At 40.9% G+C, this 16,132-nt stretch overlaps 1 protein-coding gene across 4 annotated transcripts in view; it reads right to left on the reverse strand.

Annotated features, from left to right (window-relative positions):
* WWC2 (WW and C2 domain containing 2) overlaps window positions 1-16,132 on the reverse strand; it is a 154,177-nt gene that overhangs the window by 85,717 nt on the left and 52,328 nt on the right. The window lies entirely within an intron of this gene.

The raw sequence follows: 16,132 nt of genomic DNA on the forward strand, positions 1-16,132 counted from the left end.
TTTGAGTGGACACATGCACATTTGTTGTCTGCTGGAGGTCATTTTGCAGGGCTCTGGCAGTGCTCCTCCTGTTCCTCCTTGCACAAAGGCAGAGGTAGCGGTCCTGCTGCTGGGTTGCTGCCCTCCTACGACCTCCTCCACTTCTCCTGATGTACTGGCCTGTCTCCTGGTAGCGCCTCCGTAATCTGGACACTAAGATGACAGACACCACAAACCTTCTTGCCACAGCTCACACTGATGTGCACTGCACTACATGAGCCACTTGTGTGGGTTGTAGTCTCCGTCTCATGCTTCCACTAGACTGAAAGCACCGCAAGCATTCAAAAGTGATCAAAACATCAGACAGGAAGCATAGGAACTGAGAAGTGTTCTGTTGTCACCACCTGCAGAACCACTCCTTTATTGGGGTGTCTTGTTAATTGCCTATAATTTCCACCTGTTGTCTGTTCAATTTGCACAAAAGAATGTGAAATTGATTGTTAATCAGTGTTGCTTCCTGAGTGGATAGTGTGATTTCACAGAAGTGTGATTGACTTGGAGTTACATTGTGTTGTTTAAGTGTTCCCTTTATTTTTTTGAGCAGTGTAGAAAACTGGAATACAGAGCTTGAGAAATCCCTCCTTATTTATACCATATAGACAGCTCTGTAAACACCAATGCAATTATTAATATTCCCTTTTCAGCCATAGCTTGCACGCATCATTTTAAGTATCCAGGTCCTTGAAGGTCTACAACAACTGACATTAGATAATGAAACGGAAGACATTTCAATTTCCATCCAACTCCATGAACAGTAAAGAAAAATCAGCTAATCTGTCTAGATAGTAACAATTTTGGTATTCCGCAAGCAATAACAACTGTGTGTTTCCCTATGGAGCAAGATACCGAATACCCCAGGGCTCCACAAAACATCCATCTCTATTACGGGGTCCACGCAGAGGTCTAATGATTTAGACTAGAATGCTGGAGAGGCTTTCTAAGCCTCTGACAATAACGACAGTAATCACACACCACATCATGTGTGTGTTAAATGGAATCTGCTGCACAAAGGCGGCACAGACATTGAGGAGATAGCTTTAACAACACTGGAACTATAAATTACATTCAAAAGCCATAGGTTTCATGAACTCCCCAACTTTCAGCTATCGCCTTTCCTAACTTTCTCAACTATTACAGTAGATAGAATTTATTACTTACAGTTATGGATCCCCCCCAACATAGAAAATAACACGTCTTTAAACTGGGCCCCAATTATGAAGTACACTAGAGCCCAATGTACCTATGTCTGTAGCACTGGAAAAAAAAAATCTGTATAATTTAGCTAAAACATGGAGGACATGGTACATTAGCTCAGTGAATAGTATTGTTGTCTTGCAGTATTCATGTATTCTCTATCAGGTGGGGTTAGCCGCAGCTAGACAGCTATGGCATCGAATTATCACTCCAAGAACAACATGGCCGCCCCTTCTCTCCACTGGCTTCTATGGTCGATGGAGAGTCGGAAGGCTGCAGTACACCTTATACAGTCAGTCAAAGCCACTAAAGGAGGCAGGTTTGGCCGACTCAGCATAAGGTATATGGGCACCTTTATATTTGTCTGAAGATTGGTTTTAGATTTATGGTTCACTACACCATTTGGTCTTAAACTAGGGACTCTGACCTACCTTACCTATTTGTTGCTGCTTATGAAGAACCAAAGCAATCAACACAGTAAATACATAAGTCATTTTGCACAGTTCGGATCACACTCTAGTATCCCTATATGAGACACACAGTCACCAGAGCAAAGTCCACTAACCTATTTGGGGTATACAAGGAAACACAAGGCAAACATCAAACATCATGTAGATGTTGTCCTACATCAGATTAGGACCGTCAGGGCTTCAGGGCTCATCATAAACTCCCTGTGCTATGGTACTTTCTTTACCAAGCCACCATCATAAGGTATATCACAATGTTTTATCATTGTTCATTAACCAGAATACAGTGGTCCCTCAAGTTACAATATTAATTGGTTCCAGGACGACCATTGTATGTTGAAACCATTGTATGTTTGAGTCCATAACTCTATGGAAACCTGGTAATTGGTTCTGAAGTCACCAAAATGTCATCCAAAAATAGGAAAAGGTGAGGATTAAAGAAAAATAAGTAGATAACTAATATAGATAAAGCAAATCCTTACATATAAAACAGTACGGTAAGAAAGATCTGCTGGAAGCTGTAAATCACTGTCTATTTCAGTGTTTCCCAACCAGGGTGCCTCCAGCTGTTGCAAAACTACAACTCCCAGCATGCCCGGACAGCCGTTGGCTGTCCGGGCATGCTGGGAGTTGTAGTTTTGCAATAGCTGGAGGCACCCTGGTTGGGAAACAATGGTTTATGTAGAGGACAGGAGCTTCTTCAGGGTCCTATACAGTACACACAGTGTCCCAAATGGAGCCGCCCTTACTTGGTGTCCAAAGGAGCAGCTAACCCTGGCACAGGTAAGGAGTAGTACAGAACATGTAATACCTCCCTGTACTGTAGGGGGCGCTACCAGACACCAGTCAGCACATACACTTCAGTAATAGAGGTGATTTGCCAGTAAAATGCCCATTCTGACTGGTCAGTTCCTCTAGTTGTGACAGGTATCACAGATCTGGACTGTCCGTAGCATTGTATGTTGAGTCTGGTTTCAAGTTACAATGGTCCAGAAGAGACCATTTTATGTTGAAACTATTGTATGTTGAGGCCATTGTAAGTTGAGGGATCACTGTAATCTGAGCTGGTCATAAGGCTTCTAGCATGCTAGATCTGACTGAGAAAACATTGCCATATGCCCTATTGCGGTGAAGTCCCACAAGTGACCAGCAGCATGTAGCTGAAATGACACCCTCTTGCAGTGGTCAATGGTCACATGATTTAGCAGCAAAAACATGCACGGATAGGCCACCACTTGAGAGGGTGGTTTGGCTCCATTAGGTCGACCACTTGTGTGGCATCACCCTTAGGGGAGCTGCATAGATAACAAGAATGTTCAATGTGCCCCCTCACCCATTGGTGATTACAGATCCTAGTACAAGGTTACAACCAGGGTACTTCCAAAATTTCTGCAATGTCAGCCTAGATTGCCAAAACAAAAGAACTCTATAAAAAGTCGCTACATACTCCATTAGGTAAATATAACTTGGTGTTCAGTATAGAGCATTAAAAAATATAGAAACACAAATACAAAATAGTATACAGCTACATTAACTTGCATGATAGAGAACACCGTAAAATAGTACACTAAACAGAAATTAAACAAGCGATACAAGATTTAGGAAGTAGCTGAATGCCGGCAGGGTGTACACCTCACCAGATCTGGTCACAGTCAAAATGAACAGCAAAGAATAATAATGACGTACAAGGCAGCACTTCAAAAAACAAAGACTCAATCTATTACACTGAACCTGTTAAGTTTAAACTCCTAAGGCTAGGTTCACACTACGGAATCTCCAGGCAGAAAATTTCCACCCGGTGATTCCAAATGCGGCCAGCGCTGAATCAGTCGGCGCCAAGACCGTGTGGACACTGCAGTCTCCAATAATCTGCAATGTGTTCCGCGAGTATTTCCGCCTGAAGAATGAGCAACGCCATTCTTCAGGTGGAAATTTTCAAGCGGATTTTCCGTTCACAAATTCCGCTTCACAAATTCCGAAGTGTGAATTTATGAACAGAAACCCATTCACTACATAGTAAGCGGAATTTCTGCCTGCAATTTCAAAACCGGAAATTCCGTAGTGTGAACCTAGCCTTAGAGTTCTTCTCAAGACTTTAAAGACTAAGGCTTATAAATCATCAGTGTATGGTCTTATTTAGTTTATCAATGAATCCCACTCAAAACAATTTTTATAGGTTTGTTAAGCAATCTAGTAGACTTTTCTCACTCCTCCTTGTGAAGTTTAAGGAGGTAAAATAAACTGGTCATCGCAAGGTGCTGAAAAACAAACTTGTATTACAGGTTTCTAGGAATCCTATGCATTACATGCTGTAGGAAAGTCAATATTTTCATGTTTCTGTGGCTTTGAATCTCTAAGGAATGTCCACTGCTCTGTTCAAGTCGATAAACTGATCTACTTTACATTCACCATGAGGATATTTTGAGTATATATAATGCACTCATCAGATTAAATAATAAAGTGTGTCCACAAAAACTCCACCTATCCACAGATTGGGTGATAATTATATGATTGGTGGGGACCAACCGCTGAGCCCCCACTTAACAAGGGTATGGATGTCCCTTGCCCCCAGAGTGACACTTTTGACTCTCTATGGGGCTGCCAGTTCCCAATAAGAATGAATAGTGTAGCAGCATGCATCCTCGACCGCCACTCCATTGCTTGATCTACCATTTGGAACCTTACCGATCAGATGTTTACCACCTATCCTTATCATCCCTTATACATAAATCATAATGACTGCTCTTTAATGCAGTTATAATTTTTAGGTCCATAATTCTGTAATGATTAACTGTATCGGGTTCAGAGGGCTTCAGAGCAGTAACTGCTACTAGAGGGAGTATGGGAATTTAATGCATCATGTGGTTTACGGATCTCAGCAATGTACTCAAGATTATTTGTTCAATCCAAATGTCAGCTTACAGCCAGTGAGAAGGAAATATAAACTCACATTAATTTACAGTAGATTTCTGAAATTTGGTGGCAACATCAATTTGGTTGATATTAATTGTTGACCATTTTGCTCATTTACATAGGCATCCATTTTAAACATGCATATATTCATAATCTGATTAAAGGATCAACTATTTACTACACCATAACATTATCTGTAAAATCTGAGTGCAGAGTAAAAGGTATAAATATAAATTTGAACATAAAACAAACAAAACACAGGCATACAAATACAATGAAGTCTCTGGAGAAGTCCAGTCTTAATTTAGACCACAAGTTTCAAGCCTCTAAAAGCAGGTTACCCTTTATCCACCCAAGCACTTTTTTGGCACATTCTTTTGTTGGAACCCCTTTGATAAGACCACACGGATTTGTAAGTGCTCTGAATAACGTGGAAGAAGGTCTGCACTGTGTTGCATCACCAACTGGAGCAGGAGATTCTGTAAGCATTGTGCCACGCCATTGGAGCTGATAAGGCAGGGGGACTAGTATTTTCAGGGCCAGTATATGTCATTGAATAGGATGAAGGAGTAGGAAGGCTGCCAGAGATGAGGAACATACAGCCCACTTTATGCTACAATAGGGTGTGTGCAAGGGGCATAGAGGGGCACTTGAAATGGGGGAGCCATGATGGAGTCTAGGAATAATAGAAGAGCCACTCTGTAGACTAGGAATGGAATGGAGGGCCATGTGATGGATAAGGAATGAGATAGGAAGTAATCAATGCTGGGAAAAGGGCTGCGATGAGAAGCTAAGCTGAGGACCAGAAATTGTATGGGAAGCCATGCTGAGGACCAGGAATAAAATGAGACGCCATATCAGATGCCAGGAACCACATGAAAATCCTGCAGGGTACCAGGAATGAGATTGGTAGTGTTCTAGGGACAAGGAATCGCATAGGGAACGATGCTGGGAATCAGTAATTCAACACATTATAAATTACAAGATTTCTCAGCTCCGTACATGCATGCTGCCTTCAACAGTTGAACCAGCATACAGTATATTTTTTTTCTTTGAGAGGACCCCCCCCCCCATAAAAGAACACTTTTGAGCACATATTCGTGGGATCTTCTCAAAAAGGTATCTATATGAGCAGCTTAAGGATATATCACCCTTATTTATCAGGACAGAGACTCCTATTTGTGTCCCCAAGTCTCATATGGACTGCCAGTAGGGCCCTTGTGTAAAAGAAAATTAGTGTTGTAAGAGGCGATCCATGGCACCTCTGCAGTAGGGTGTATAAGGCCTACGTCAGCAGATACATAAGGAACATTCTTGCAGTTTCTGTTTACATCAACAATTCAGCTATTGTCTACAAAAACTTGATACATCTTCACTTTGCAAAACCAAGTCAACCAGAGGAGTTGAAAGCCTATCCCTAATCCCTCAACCATAGGTATGCAAGAAATGAAATGACAACCAACCGGCTTACAATTCAAACTAATTGCCTGCACCAACACCTCACTGAAACCAGCATTGCTCCACGTGTCATCTGTTCAACAGTGGTTGGGGGGGAGTCCAGATCAGCATAACTGCATATCATGTTAGATAAACTGGAGCACATGATGTCTTACACTTAATTCTTTTTAAGTGTAAGACATCATGTGCTCCATTATATCTAACATGATATGCAGTTATGCTGTTCTGGACTTTTACCCACTGGTATTTCCTGACTCTGCTTTCTTCATCCTGTCCAAATAGTAGGTCTATATAAAGGCTTAAAGGGAACTCCGCCCCAAGACATTTGGATAGGGGATAAGATGTCTGATCGCGGGGATCCTGCCTCTGGGAACCCCTGCAATCTCTGCTGCAGCACCCCAGTCATTTGGTTAAGGGAGCGAACTTTGCTCCGTGACGGATGACTAGCGATGCAGTGCTGGAGGCTTGTGATGTCATGACCACGCCCCCTTATGATGTCTACAGAAGGGGGTGTGATGGCCACATGGCCACCACACCCCCTCCCATAGAATTGCATTGAGGTGGTGTGGCGTGACGTCACGACGGGCGTGGCAGGTGCTGCATGGAGATTGCGGGGGGGGGGGGGGGGGGCAGCAGCAGGAACCCCACTATTATCAGACATCTTATCCCCTATCCTTTGGACAGGAGATAAGATGTCTAGGGGTGCAGTACCCCTTTAAGGGTTACCCCTGTTAACACAAACAGGATCCTGCGCAGATTTGATGCACAGGATTAGGAACTGCGGATTAGATGCTGTGTTCAATCATTTCGTTTACATTGAAATCTGCAGCAGCAAATCCTGTGCATCAAACCCTAACCATCAAATCTGGGGTATTCCAATGTTCAAAAAAGGGTATTCCAATGTTCAGCATTTATAACATATCCATGATTGTGTGTGGCCTTCCTTAATGCAGTCTATGGAGTTTACTTAAAGAGCTTAGAAGGCAACGCTCGCCTAGGCCTCCACAGAACTGTATGTATAGTGTGGAGGCCATGAACTGGCAAACATGGTCACCATACCCTCATTCTCCTGACAGGTAAAAATCCTACAGGTGGAACCCATACCTATCAGGCATTTCTGGCACATATCATTGCTATGAGATAGTGAAGATTAGAAAAATACCTGTTCTCAGGATGTGTATAGCTTTGAAGTTTATTCCCATTAATGTGCAAAGTTGTAATACCACACAAAACCAGAGGACTGATGTGGTGCTGGTTTTGGAAGAAATTAGTTCTGTTTATTTTGATCCTGGATAAACACTTTAAAGGGATTATCCAACACATAACCACTACAGCAATTATATAGGCTCAATGGTCACATGGCTCTTACTGCTGAACAGTGAAGCAAGTAGTAAGGCATGTAACTACTAAAGCCACTGACTATAGTAGCCATGCACTGACCAGGAGGACCACTGGAGCCTCTGCACTGGATCACCTGGAAATTGAGAAGGCAAATAAGAAACCAGAAAATCCCTTTGCCTCTGATACATTCTATTTACATAAGGTTACTTCAAATATTTTCCAGCATATCTAAGGCTTCTTTCACACTACAAAATTACTCAGTTTTAAAGATCCGTATAAAGTTCAGTCTGAAAATCAGCTGTAAAACGGCAGTTGAAAAAAATCCCATACGGCCGTTAGAAAATCCCATTATAGTCTATGAGATTTTTCGAATAGCCGTTTTAACCCATTATTAATAACGGACGTTATATTGTGACGGAATATAGTGCATGCACTATTTCTCCCGTTACTATCTTCCGTCACAAAATGATGGTCGTTATTAATAACGGGCTATAATGGGTTAAAACGGCTATTAGAAAAATCCCAGAGACTATAATGGGATTTTCTAACAGCCGAATAGGATTTTGTAACTAGCGTTTTACAGCTTATTTTCAGACTGAACATCGTATGGATTTTTTAAACTGAGTAATTTTGTAGTGTGAAAGGGGCCTAAAGTATTATCTGTTCTGATTACCTAACATATAAATAACTAAGCATACATGTTGTGAGTATTCACTCATAACTAAGACTTGTGGAAACGTAGATAGCACTTCTACTACAGAAGGCTTGAAATTTTCAATCAATGAGACCATAAATCATATTTATATTATTGCCATAATGTCTTCCTGTACAGAGAAAACATGTCAGGATATATGTGAGAAAATGAAGAGCACAATGCAGTTGTGAGTGAGTATATTTCATAGCCAATCGATTCATATTTCACAGAGAATACAAGTTATAAATACACAACAGGGGAGGGGGAGTTTCCAGCTTATTAAAAAAAAAAAAAAAATTAGGGGCAGTTGAAAAGTAAGAAATAAAAAAAAAAGCCTACACTCACCACTCAGTTCCCTCCTGGCCCACTGTCTTCAGTAAAAGTGCCCCAATGATGTCACTATACACAGGACGCTGGGGCCAATCAGTGGTCAGCTGTCATGTGCAAAGACAAGTGCCGCCATTTACTAGCTGCAGCGTCCTGTGTACAGCGTACAATAAAATCACTGGGGCACTTCTGCTGTGGACTGTGGATTTGAAGCAAATAGAGCAGTAAGTATAAGGTTTCCCCCCCCCCCCCCCCCTTTTGAAAATCTCCCAGTCCCTACCCTTTGGAGCACAACAACTTGTGTGTTGTCCTCATTTGTGGGCTCCTCCAGGAACTGATAAAGTATTGACAGTAATACCTGTACGAACATCACAATATTCAAAAAGGAGCATAAAAAAACTACCATGATAAGTATCTCCTCACATAGGGAGCGGTCAAATGCATTATTTCAGACTAACCTAAGGCAGACATACAGTGTGCGATGAAAAAACGAAAAAAAAAAAGGTTGGCAGGAAATAAGGAACATCTTTCAGTGACTTTTTTTTGCACTATTAATCGGGCCCAATACACAAAAGGGCGCTAAATAAAACTGCCTGAGTAAAATTTGAAAATGGGTTACATTTCTTGGACTACATTTTCATTTTTGCTTGACAGTGGTGGGTAAATTACAAGAATGTGTGGCTTCACTGAGAGTGGGTGCTTAAACGTACCATATTTTTGGCGTAAAACCATCTAGTCTAGTTTACATATGCTGCATACTAGGCAACACAGTCTATAGATGCGCAAAATTTCAAACAGCATGAGCCACTGTTATTAATGGAGTTTTCAATCGCTAGCATTAAAAGGATTATGGAGCTTTGGCCCCTTAAAGAATAGAAAAAATAAAAATAAAAAAAACATCATTACCTAGACCAGTTTTTTTACAGGTCCCCTGCAACTCCCATTTAGCCTCCCTATATTTGTATTCTTCCTTAATGCACTCAAGACCACTTATTATAAACCAATATATAATTTACCAATATTATTGGAATACACACAGTAAAGTCAATATATAGCTCATCAAACAGATTCTCTCTTATTAAAGTAAATTTAAGGGAAACTAACAGCCGGTTCACCTGCACTAAACTGAATACACAGGGTTATTGTGCAGGTGAATTGGATTAAAATGAGGTATAACCTACCCGGATCTGTGGTCCAGTTTTGCAGATAGAACCATTATTAGTCGGCATTGCTAATAAATTAATCTCAGGTTTGTGCATTGGAGGCGGGACCAGGCATACCCAGCCTCCATTGTATGAAGCTGGCGATTAACATATTCGCAATGCCAGCTAATAATGGGCCTCTCTTAAGGACCGGACCACGGATTCAGATAAATTATACCTTAATTTAATCTGGTACACCCACACTATAACCCTATATATTCGGTATAGTGTGGGTGAACTGGCTGTCAGTGATTAAAGGATCACTTCCCCTTTAATGAGAAATGTAAATCACTTTTGGTTATCCTTAGAGATAATCCATAGAAAACACATTGTATAATTTTACATGATTGTTTGGGCTCATTGCTCAGCATGGAAAAAAAGTTTTTTTGGTTAGGTAAACAGGCAAAAGTTCAATGGAAGTGTTTTGATAAGGCTCTGGGAGTGAGAAGAGAACATATACCTACAACACATCATATGTTAAGTTATCTGCAATATGCAGAATGCACTAAATCAACTGCTGATAAAGATGTCATGCACCACGCAGGAGACCGCATTCCAGCAGTTCCAGAGATAGGAGAAAGCTGAAAATTCCACAACTAAGTTTGACATTTTATCCCCATTGAAAAAAAAAAAAGTTAATATGTGAATATATATTTCAGTAACAAAAGTGTATATATTCTTTATTCTTTACACAATTTATTTGTGGCTTGTAAACTGCTCGTTATCCATTGGGGATATCAGTAATGTATATGAATACATCTGGCACCAGTTGATTTAAAAAATATATATATACGGTAAATGTTTTCCAGTTTAGTACCAATAACTATAGCACAATTGAGTTCCTCGGTATGAAGTTTAAAGGGGTACTCCGGCGCTAAGACATCTTATCCCCTATACGCTGCTGGGGACCCCCGTGATCTTGCACGCAGCACCCCGTTATAATCAGTCCCTGGAGCATGTTTCATCCGGGTCTGATCAATGCAAGCCTATACGAGAGGGCGTGACAGCTGTCACAAAGCGAAGCGCATTTGCGTGAAATGTGCGTTTATGAGACCCCTAATAAAGTTTTGCTATGTTTCATAATTTATTGTTGCTGATGTTATTTTTGATTTTGGTGTTGAGTTACACATTTTAATTAATCAATTTTATTTTAATTAAAGTAAAACTTTGAGAAACAACAAAAATTGTTTATTTTTTTGCAGTCTTTCTTAAAGAGTAGCTCCCGCCATCCCCTTTTTTTTTCTGACCCTGCCTATTGCCCATCTATCCCTAACCCCCTCCCTGCCTTTACATTTTTTTACTATAGTAAAAAAGCCTTTGTCTGCCTGGTAGTGTGCTCACTACCAGGCAGACTTCCCCAGCAGGCGCGATGTCACCGATGACTGCTGGGGCCGACACTTCCGCCCTTAGTTCATCTATACAGTATGCCTCCATCTGTTTCACCACTACAACTCCCAATTTGCCCTGACATCTATTGGCTGTCAGGGCATGCTGGGAGTTGTAGTGGTGAAACAACTGGAGGCACCCTGTGTTTAAAGCAATATCTTTTGTTACGGCCGCTACCCCGAACACCCGCCGCGCAACCCGCTCTACCCACGAAAAGCCCCCCCTCCCCCCGTCGCCGCCGCTCAAGCCACTTTACCCAGCCCACCCCACCCCAAAAATCAATTACCAAAATGCAGGGGTGCAGGACAGTCATGAGGCAGCATCTGCCGAGAGACAGGGCCGGCGTGTGGGGCCAGGGAGCCAATGGGCACTCTGTGCTCTCAGCTCACTCCCTGCCTGTCTGACAGGTAAGGAACGAGTGCAGGCTGATTGGCTGACTGAATTAGGACAGATTGCCCGGCCGGCATCGGTCCTAATTCAGTCTTGACCTCATGGCAGGCTTCAGCCAGCCACTAGGAGTGAGACCCCTAGTGTCCGGTTTTAAAATATAAAATAAACTATTTTAATAAAATAAAATAAAAAATGAAAGTATATTAGAGATATGTTGTAGTACAGAAGTACTACAACATATCAATATTAAAAAAAAAAAAAAAAAAAAAGGTTGTAGACAGTGCCCATTTAAGTGTTCCTTTAAAGGGGTACTCGGCCCCTAGACATCTTATCCCCTATCCAAAGGACAGGGGATAAGATGTCAGATCACCGGGGTCCCACTGCTGGGGACCCTGGGGACCGATGCTGCAGCACCCCACTATCATTACTGTGCAGAGAGTGTTCGCTCTGCACGTAATGACGGGCAATACAGGGGCTGGAGCATCGTTACGTCACGGCTCCGCCCCTCGTGACGTATCGGCCCGCCCCCGTCAATACAAGTCTATGGGAGGGGGCGTGGCGGTCGTCACACCCCCTGCCATAAACTTGCATTAAGGGGATGGGCCGTGATGTCATGAGGGGCGGAGCCATGAAGTCACGCTGCTCCGGCCCCTGTATCACCCGTCATTACGCACAGAGCGAACTCGCTCTGTGCAGTAATGATAGCGGGGTGCCACAGCGGCGATCCCCGGGGCCCCAGCAGCGGGACCGCGGCGATCTAACATCTTATCCCTTATCCTTTGGATAGGGGATAAGATGCCAGGGGCGGAGTACCCCTTTAAGACACGTTAGAAGACATCAGTGGGGTCTTTAAACCTGTGGTCCCTCACATTGGTTAGTTAAAGAAGTGGCCGCAATGCTCCTTCACTCACCCTGCCAATAATTTTTGACTCAAAGATCTATGGATCTTCAAGTCTGTCATCAGTTTTCCAATGAAGGATACAATTTTAAGCAATCCCAGTGTGCGGACCAACACCCATTAAATCTTCTGACATGTATTAATGACATGTCAGAATATGATCAAAGGTGAACCTTCACTTTAAAGGGGTATTCCAGGCAAAAACTTTTTTTTATATATCAACTGGCTCCGGAAAGTTAAACAGATTTGTAAACTACTACTATTAAAAAATCTTAATCCTTCCAATAGTTATTAGCTTCTGAAGTTGAGTTGCTGTTTTCTGCTGTCTAACTGCTTTCTGATGACTCATGTCCCAGGAGCTGTCCAGCTCCTATGGGGATATTTTCCCATCATGCAAGGGATATTCTCCCATCATGCACAGCTCCCGGGACATGACATCATCAATAGAAGTAATTTACAAATCTGTTTAACTTTCCGGAGCCAGTTAATATATAAAAAAAAAAAAAAAAAGTTTTTGCCTGGAATACCCCTTTAACCCCTTAAGGACCACAGGTTTTTCAGTTTTTGCACTTTTGTTTTTTCCTCCTCACCTTTTAAAAATCATAACCCTTTCAATTTTGCACCGAAAAAATCCATATGATGGCTTATTTTTTGCACCACCAATTCTACTTTCAGTGACATCAGTCATTTTACCCAAAAATCTATGGTGAAACAGAAATAAAACATAATTGTGCGACAAAATGTAAGAAAAAACGCCATTTTGTAAATTTTGGAGGCTTCCGTTTCTATGCAGTAAATTTTTTGTTAAAAATGACACCTTATCTTTATTCCATACAATTAAAGTGATACCCTACTTCTGGAAATAATAACTACATGCAGGAAAATGTATTCGTTTAAAAAGTGATTTGGACTTTTAATAGGGAAAGGGTTAAATCACATTTATCTTTTTTTTACACTTTTTTTTGCTGGGTTATAGCTCCCATAGGGGCTATAACTCTGCACACACTGATCTTTTACTCTGATCACTGCAAAGCCGTAGCTTTGGATTGATCAGTGTTATCTGCGGTCGATTGCTCAAGCCTGCATCTCAGGCTTGGAGCAATGAATCTCCGAACGAACGTGCCGGAGGAATGTAAGAGGACCTCTGCTCGCATCCTAGCTGATCGGGACACCGCATTTTCACTGCAGTGGTCCCGATCAGCTCCACTGAGCAGCCGGAAAGCTTTTTCTTTCATTTTAGACTTTGAACGCCGCGTCTAAAGGGTTAATAGCACACGGCACTGCGATCAATGCCGCACACTATTAGCCCCGGGACCCAGCTTCAGTTACATGCCAGGACCGACCCGATATGAGACGGGGTCACCGCGTGACCCTGCGTTATATCGCGGGAGCCGGCCAAGGACGTAAATATACGTCCTTGGTCGTTAAGGGGTTAAAGAATCGTGAAAAGAGACTCTACTTTAATTCACACAAGACGACTTTCATTAAATGGAATATAAAAAAAAACCACACACATTACAACATGATTTTGGGTGTGCTTTTGACATCATAGAATAGTCATAGCTCAAATGTTAATACATATGGGTCATCATTATTATTTCTAGCTGCTGTTAGATGGCTTTACATTGTTTTTGCATGGAGTGCACTGTCACACTCTTTATATTTGTTGATCCTCGCTACTGACCTAGCTTGTGCCATTTCCCAATGGTTCAAGCATTAATCTGTATAGGATATCTACCTGTATGTGCCTAGTACATTGATGGCAGGTTGGTGGCATTGTATTACCAGTGTGTGCAACTATCTAGTGTCTATTATCTGCATTGCATTATCAGTGTGTGCAGCCACCCCAGCAGCTTTCTCTTAAATTGCATTTTACTACTAATGTATATATTCCCTGATGATCCTGTGATAACCTGACAGGTGAAACGTGTTGGAATTGGGAATTGTGGTCTACATTGGTGATTTTATCTCACATGTGTGTTTCATGATTTTCTGTAACATTTTTTAGGTATATGGTTGTGTATTTGATCCATACTTTTCTCTCTCTTTGGCCATCCTTCTTTTGTTTTATCCTTCACTCAGGACAGAGCAGGGTCCGGCACCATGGTTGAGGCCACCCTGTTAAGGAGGTGGATCCCTCAAAAGGCAGGGACAGAGGGACGGGCGCAATAGATCCAGCGGGCATGTTATCCCTCCCCCCGCTATTCTCTCTAGTCCTCCTTATCTGCCTATTATTACCACTGGCTCAACATCAGTCTACTCCCAATACCATCTTATCTAGAGAACTGAACCCCAAACTGACTAGTAGGAGAGACTATTTTACCCTGACTATTAGTTCTGACCAGCACACTCCAGTGCTCCGTGTATATTAGTATTTTTGCAATTTTGTGGTGTTTCACTATACTCCACCTTTTGTTGCTTATTTATTTACTCATTTTTAATATTGAGCTATTAGAGGTCATGTTTTAATGTTCTATATTGCTGCAGATCAGGAAGTACCCTTGTCGGTGATTTTTATACAGCAGTGTTCACAGAGAATACCCTCTAGGCCAATCACAGTGCTCCCCAAGTCGGTGGTCACAGTGATCATTCAGGAAGCCAATACAATTTTCTAAAAAATAAATACATAAATAATAAAAATTTATTACTTTTAGTTATATTTAGTATTACCTACTTATGTATATGTACTATACATAAACTTAGTGTCATTAGTACATAAGTCATTTCAGTGTTATATAACTGCACATACATCTTTCTTTCTTTAGATATATATAAAAAAAATAAGAAAGAAATGCAGTTACTGAGGTATACTTTGATAATAAAGTACTCTTTTTGTGTGTAAAATAAGTGTTCTATTTCATGTAGAAAATAATAGAAACAACTGTTTTTGGCTCAAATTGTTACATTTGATACAGCTAAAAAGCAAACAATTTAGATAGAATTTAGCAAGATATTGAAAATCTAATACAAATGCAGCAAATGTGTCTTCATTTGTATAAGTAAAGTACCCACTAAAGCTTTATTCCCATGCTGTGGTTTCTCTTATAACAAAAACCTTGACACATATCAAGAGTTGCAACACATTGTATACTGCTGCCATCCAATGGACTCCATTGACTTACAATGGGTTAGTGTGGCGAGCTGCTTTGAGTATCATTATTTTTTACCATCAAATATGGCATTCTTAGTAAGGATCTATTCAAGGCACACACACACACATATTATATATATATATATATATATATATATATATATATATATATATATATATATATATATAGCTATTACATCAAGTAAATAAAGTTTTTTTTTTTTTTTTTTAAATACTAAACTAATAACTGCAGATTTACACACCAAAACAAAGCAGGCTACTTATAATTTGATATATGGCAAGGTGTTTTCAATAAGGTTAAACTCCAGGACTATGTTACCTGCATCAGCAATTACAGTGAACCTCTCCAAAGGATCCCCCCTTGTATAGACTAGATTTTCTGCGACTGATTTTTAGTTCCATCATCTCTTATATTATATATTATGCATACTGCAATCTTCTTTGTGAAGATTGGGCGGTCATCTCAAAGAAGTTTCACTGGATCATCATATCACAACCAGTCTTATGTTGTTTTTTGGAAGATATTTTAGAAGGCTGGTTTTCAAAAAAAATAGGTGCAATAAACTGCATCTAAAAGAATGGTTGAGTTACACATTTATGTATTGGCACTAAAAAAGGAATGTGAAATAATAATAACATCTTCATGGTCTATGGTAGAGGTGACTATGGGTCAGTAGAGCTGCATACGTTTAAGGTAAAGCAACCATAATA

The sequence above is a fragment of the Hyla sarda genome, chromosome 1, assembly GCF_029499605.1.
Source record: "Hyla sarda isolate aHylSar1 chromosome 1, aHylSar1.hap1, whole genome shotgun sequence".
Lineage (NCBI taxonomy): Eukaryota > Metazoa > Chordata > Amphibia > Anura > Hylidae > Hyla > Hyla sarda.